Source organism: Rhinatrema bivittatum, chromosome 6 (assembly GCF_901001135.1).
Source record: "Rhinatrema bivittatum chromosome 6, aRhiBiv1.1, whole genome shotgun sequence".
NCBI lineage: Eukaryota > Metazoa > Chordata > Amphibia > Gymnophiona > Rhinatrematidae > Rhinatrema > Rhinatrema bivittatum.
Genome location: NC_042620.1, coordinates 198,549,497 through 198,555,880, shown reverse-complemented (window position 1 = coordinate 198,555,880; position 6,384 = coordinate 198,549,497).

Sequence of the window (6,384 nt, the reverse complement as noted above, 5' to 3'; positions counted from 1 at the left end):
GGTCCGGGTCCCTACGGGCTCCTCCTGGAGGGACCGCGGACTTCTAGTGGCAAAGACACAGTTCCTTTCCTCGACGTCACAACTCTTCATCTGCCTCCACAGTAACCTCTGTCTCCAGTGCTGAGGGTCAGCTGGTCACGTCTTCTGTTCCTGCCTCACCATCCGACGGGAGAACTTTCGGATCTTCCTCCTAAGGTATACCACCCTCCCGTTGGCCCAAGGGTTCACAAGCCTGAGCATAACAATCTCATCTTAAACCTAGCCAATTTTGTTCTAATATCTATTCTCTATCATCTCTGATACATTGTTAATGTATAAACAAGACTATTGTAATTAATCTCCTGCTTTCATTGTACTATATTGTATATCGCTTATTATCCCTGTTTTAAGTTATCATATTGTTTTCTTTTCAAAGTTACATTATTATTATTATCCCTGTTGCAAGATAATAGTTTGTTTTATTTCTCAGTTCTCTGTATAGCCCTATAATGCTATGGTTATGTTCCATGTAAACCGATGTGATGTTCACAATGAATGTCAGTCTAGAAAAATGCTAAATAATAATAATAATAATGTCCATTCTCTCTCACACATACACTGTCACATTAATACACATTCTTGCTCTTATACCCACCATAACCTCTCACTTTCACAGACACTGACACACTTTCAGGCTCTAAGACACTCTCTCCCCCTCCCCACACACAAACTCTTACTCCCCTGGATTTTCTCATACATACTCATGCTCTCACTCGCTCCCTCACATACACAAACACACATACCCAGGCAAGCTCCCAATCATTCTCACACAAACACACACATACACCCAGGCAAGCTCCCAGTCATTCTCACACACACACACACACACACACACAGGCAAGCTCCCAATCATTCTCACACAAACACACACACCCAGGCAAGCTCCCAGTCATTCTCACTCACACACACACACCCAGACCCCCAGGCAGGCTCCCATTCATTTTCACACCACTCTCTCACCAACATTTATTTTTTATTTTATTATTTATTAATTTTATATAGACATTTGATCTCAATCAAGATATCACACCGGTTTACATTCAGGTACTGTAGGTATTTCTCTATCCCCAGAGGGCTTACAATCTAAGTTTTTGTACCTGAGGCAATGGAGGGTAAAGTGACTTGCCCAAGGTCACAAGGAGTGACAGCAGGACTTAAACCCTGCTCTAACCACTAGGCTATTCCTCCTCCTCTCATACATACAAACCCCAGGAAGACACCCATTCATTCATACGCATATACCCACAGGCAGACTCCCATTCATACATATGCACACACTAAAGGCAGACCTCCTCTCTTTCTTTTGCCAGCAACCTCGGAGCCTCTCTCATTCCTCTGCTGCTACTGTCACTGCTGCCACATGGCTATTGGGGAGGTGCTGATTGCTGCTACTGGCACTGAAGCCCATTCTGCTGCCTCCTCTATGCAGGCTCCGTGGGTTTCCACTTCCTCCATGCTGATCTCGTATATTGTGAGATCCGCATAGAGAAAGTGCTACTCTTGCACATTACCAAAGATTACATGTGCCAATCAGTAATTACAGATAAACCCACACACAAAGCTGGCCACTCCCTTGACCTGACATACTTTAATCTTAGCTTCCTTGAACACATGAATACTAGCTATAGTCAGATTCCATGATCAGATCACTTTCTAATCCAATCCGCCATTAAATTCATAAAACCAAAAGAAATAAAGAAAAATGAGCCCTTAGAATTTAAATATCGTCTCCCCTTTTACCATGACATACTAAAAAATAAATTGGAAGAAACTTTGATAAACTTCAATCACAAAAACTGTATATATGCAACAACAGATTGGATAACAAAAACAAGCAAATTGGCAGATGACATTAACCCCACAAGAACAATGCAAATCCATGAACCAAAACAGAAAAAACCTTGGTTTAATGAAAAAATAAAGGAAATTAAACAGAATCTGAAAAAAAAGGAAAAGAGGTGGAAAAAAGACAAATCAGCAGAAAATTTAACCAAATTTAGGAAACAACTAGCCTTTAATAAAAAAAAATAATTCTTGAAACAAAAAAACAATTCTTTAGTTCAAAAATTGAAAAATTTTCAAACAATCTACGAACACTATTTAACATAGTTAAAAATATGACTAATGATAAAGCAGATATGCCACAAGCCCCACAAGAGAACAAATGCAACGACCTAGCACACTATTTCTCAGACAAAATCACAAACCTTAAAGCAAAGATTACGATCCTAACAAAACAGGAAATCAAGATGCAAAAAAAAAGATGTGGCACAATTCTCCACATTCGACAAGGTATCTCAGACCGAAGTTGAATGCATGATAAAAAAAACTGAATCCTGCACCACATAAAATTGACACCATTCCCACCACAGATATTAAAAAAACTAGCTGATATAACCTCATACACATTAACCAAAATAATTAACCTATCACTCAGTGAAGGAGTTACGCCAGACTCACTTAAAAATGCAATAATAAGGTGAGAGAAATGATGATCAAGAAGGTAAATAAGAATCTCTCCTCAATTCAATATTTATAATTATTTGTGATTTAATCTGATTTTCTCCCCCTAATTATGGGTTAATGGTAAATGCAGTGATAAAAATGTTATGGTTTTGTTATTTTAGGGTTTGGTAAATAATGTAAAACTGTAATGCCTTCTATGTTTTTATTTAAGATTGTCTTAAATGGAAAATTAAATAAACAATGAAAAAAATGCAATAATAAAACAAATTCTGAAAAAGATAAACAGTGACCCAACCATTTTAAGTAACTATAGACCTGTTTCAAACTTGCCTATGATCGCAAAATTAATAGAAAAAGCAGTACAAAAGCAACTAGCAGAACATCTAGACAACAATAACATACTCTTCCCATCACAACATGGCTTCAGAAAACACTATAGCACCGAAACATTGCTAATCTTTCTAACAGATAACGTACTTCGCGAATTTGACAGTGGAAAACACTACATCATGATACTGCTAGATCTGTCCGCAGCATTTGACACAGTAAACCATGACATACTATTGAAAAGATTGGAAGAAATTGGATTACAAAATAAAACAATTGAATGGTTCATATCCTATCTTAACAGCAGATCTTATCAGGTACAGATAAAAAACACAGTATCAGACAAAATCAAACTAAAGACAGGAGTCCCCCAAGGTTCAGCACTCTCGGCGATTCTATTTAACATTTACATGCTCCCCTTCTGCCACCTACTGGCTGGGCTAGGTATCATTCGTATGTTCTTAAGTTCATAGGAGGGCCCGGGCTTACTGGCCCGAGCCCGCCCCAATAACGGACGCGCCACCCTCGCAGGGTGGCAGTCCGCGGGGAAAAAAGGGGAGGAAGGGAGCAGGTTAGGACATCATCGGAAGGCGCCCGCGGCGCCGACCGATGACACACCAGACCCCTTAAAGGGCTGAGGGCATGCAACAGCCACCCCTTTTGCATCCAGACCGGGAGGCGAGGAGCAGACCGGGATCGAGCAGCAGCAGATCAGGATCGAGGAGCAGACCGGACCGGGAGGACCAACTGACAAGTAGGCACATCGAACCCCCCCCCTCCGCCTCCTACTTCCTCGCCTCCCATGTGGCCTGGCGCGGCAAGCGGAGTTAAAAAATTTTCCAAAAAAAAAAAAAAATAACCAAATATAAACAAAGAAATAAGGCTGCCTCGCATAGCGTGCCTTGCCCGCCCCAGCCCCACTCCATGCATCGATAGGCCTGCCCCGTGGCCGGCCGGCGGCTGCACCCCCCTGGTTCGCCCCGCTCGCCCCCCCCCCGGGGCCACATGCGATCGCGGCAGCGGCAGCGCGATCCGGCAGCGGCATATCCCCTGCTTGCTTCACCCCCTCCTGGGCCACACGCGATCGCGGCACCAGCAGTGAGTCCCGGCGGCCGGACCCCTTCCGGCTCGTCCCGCCGGCCCACTTCCTACCGCGGCATCTGCAGTGCGACACGGCAGCAGAATCTCCCCCGCTTGCCCCGCCCCCCCCCCCGGGCCACATGTGAGCGCGCGGCAATGAGCAGCGCGACCCAACCACAAGTACCCTGGTCAGAGGAGAGGGAGGGGGGGGACACCCACGGCCACCTGGGCCTCTCCCGACTGGGCGGGCCGCTGGCAGGCCTTGTGATGCTCGTTGTGGGTGAGGGCTCCACCACGATTAGTGGAGACACCCACGCGGCACAAACACGGAGCGGGTCACCCGAGACCGGGATTCCAAAAAAAAAATTACAATCATAAATAAATAATTAAGTAATTTGTATGGGATAGACCAGGGACGGCGTTGCATGGGACTGTGAGGTGGCCGGCAGCTCGCAGCTTTGCCTATGTATACAGAAGGTCAGGAGTTTGTATGCCACCGAGCGAGGGAGGGTGAAAGTGGTACTAGTTAAGCTTTTGGGAGGCCCCAATCGCGCCGCCAGCCCGGTGGGACCTGGGTGATACAAAGCGTGTGAGTGGGGGGAGCCACGGCAGGGGGGGGGGGGGTGAGGAAGCCTCAGGGCGACAACCCAATCGTGAGGCCGGTTCGGTGAGGTGTCGAGGTCACACCCAGTACAGGGTGCCGGGCTGAATCACGGAAAGACATGCATGGGAAGGACAGGATGGACAGCAACGGACGGGGGGGGGGGAGTCATGGAGGGAGGAGGACGCCTTGAGGGCGGAGAACAAGCACAGAGCGGAGAGTGTGGCGGCCTGGAGAGAAGGGCAGGATTAGGGTACGCGACAGTGGGACAGGGCCTGCACGGAAGGGTCACCGTAACACGATAGTACTCGAGTAATGCGAGATAGGGTTACCGCCTTCTGTCTTTCTTTCTGCGAACTGTCACATAGGCTACTCAAAAAAAAAAAAAAGAATAAACAAAGCGAATGCCTGGGAGCGTTCATACAGAGTGTCGTTCATGACAGAACAAGTTGTCATTGCAATAATAACTATTTAATGCCTTATTATAGTATTTCTGTAGGAGCAGCATGCCAGCCCGCAAAGCAACGAGTTCCCAAGATGGCTAAGAAGGCGGGCCAAACCCAAAGAATGACAAGATCCAAGGCTTTAGCAGAAGGCAGCAAAACAGGGAGAATGAACCTCAAACCACCAACGCAACAGAGAGCTCGCGGCAGGAAGAGGACAAGAGGAGAGCGTGGAGGAGCCCGTAAGGCCGGCTCCAGGGCTCTAAGCAACGAAATAGTCGAGCCGAACGAAGTGGAAATAGCCGAAGCTCCAAGAGACGGAATGGGTGCGGAGACAGCGTGGAGCAAAACAAGAGAGGTCCCCGGCGACGAGCCGAACAGGGTGAGCGAACCCCCGACGAGAACACAGAGGGCCAGAGAACACTCTCTGCATTACCACATTTGGAGCGACGAAGCTTGGCAGAACGCATCGGGATACGCGAGTTACCAGGACAGCGATTTCCATATGCGAAACATCTTCGAGTTCGACTATCAAGCGGGCTATCCATGGCATCGTCAAGGTAGCTCAGGATGGCACCAGAGGGAAAATCAAAATTGGAATAATGGAGAAAGGTGCGGCAGATGGGAAGAGCTAAGCGCGTACCCCTACGGGAACCCGACCAGGAGGCCACAGGACGGTCGGCATCAAGGAAGGCAGTATGATTATCATTACCACCCAGCAGAGGGGCTTGGATCGAACCCCCTCAGAGACCCGCGCAGAGCCTAGACGGCGAGGTAGGACCATGGCCTCTGCCACGATACATGCAACCAGCATTCAACAATGACGGAGGAATAAGTCAAGGGGAAAACAAGACAACAAGAGGAGAGCCAGACAGGTCTATTGTAGCAGCAAGGCAAGTCACGAAAGAAGGGGCAACTTCGTCAGGCGAACAAAGAGGGCCGCTGGGCGACGAACACGAAGAGGAGGAACATCCATCGACAAGTTATGCAGCACACCAAGCAACAAGTGAACATCGTGCGGCGGGGTGAGTGCTCGGCAAAAGAAGCCGACTCGGGGCTCGGTGTACCACCGTATGGTTCAGGGCACATGGGGATGCTCGATAATTCAGGGTCGGGAAAAAAGAGGCAAAAAACAAAGCGCAAGTGCAGAGCGAGCACCAGCTCCAGTAGCTCCTCCAGCTCCTCTAGTTCATCCTCAGATTCCGACAGCGATCAACAAGGACCCAAGAGAGCTGGGGAAAAAGAGTCAAGAGGCCCACCGGCACTCACTACCTTATCGGAGCTCTGGGAAGAAGTGCCCAAGCGCTTAAGAAAGAAAATTCAAAAGAAAAAATACATAGACATCTTTACCATACTACTCGGAAGACGAAAAACCGAAGGGCGGAAGAAGTCTGCAGAAGGAAAGCACTACAAAGAGAGGTAGAGAAA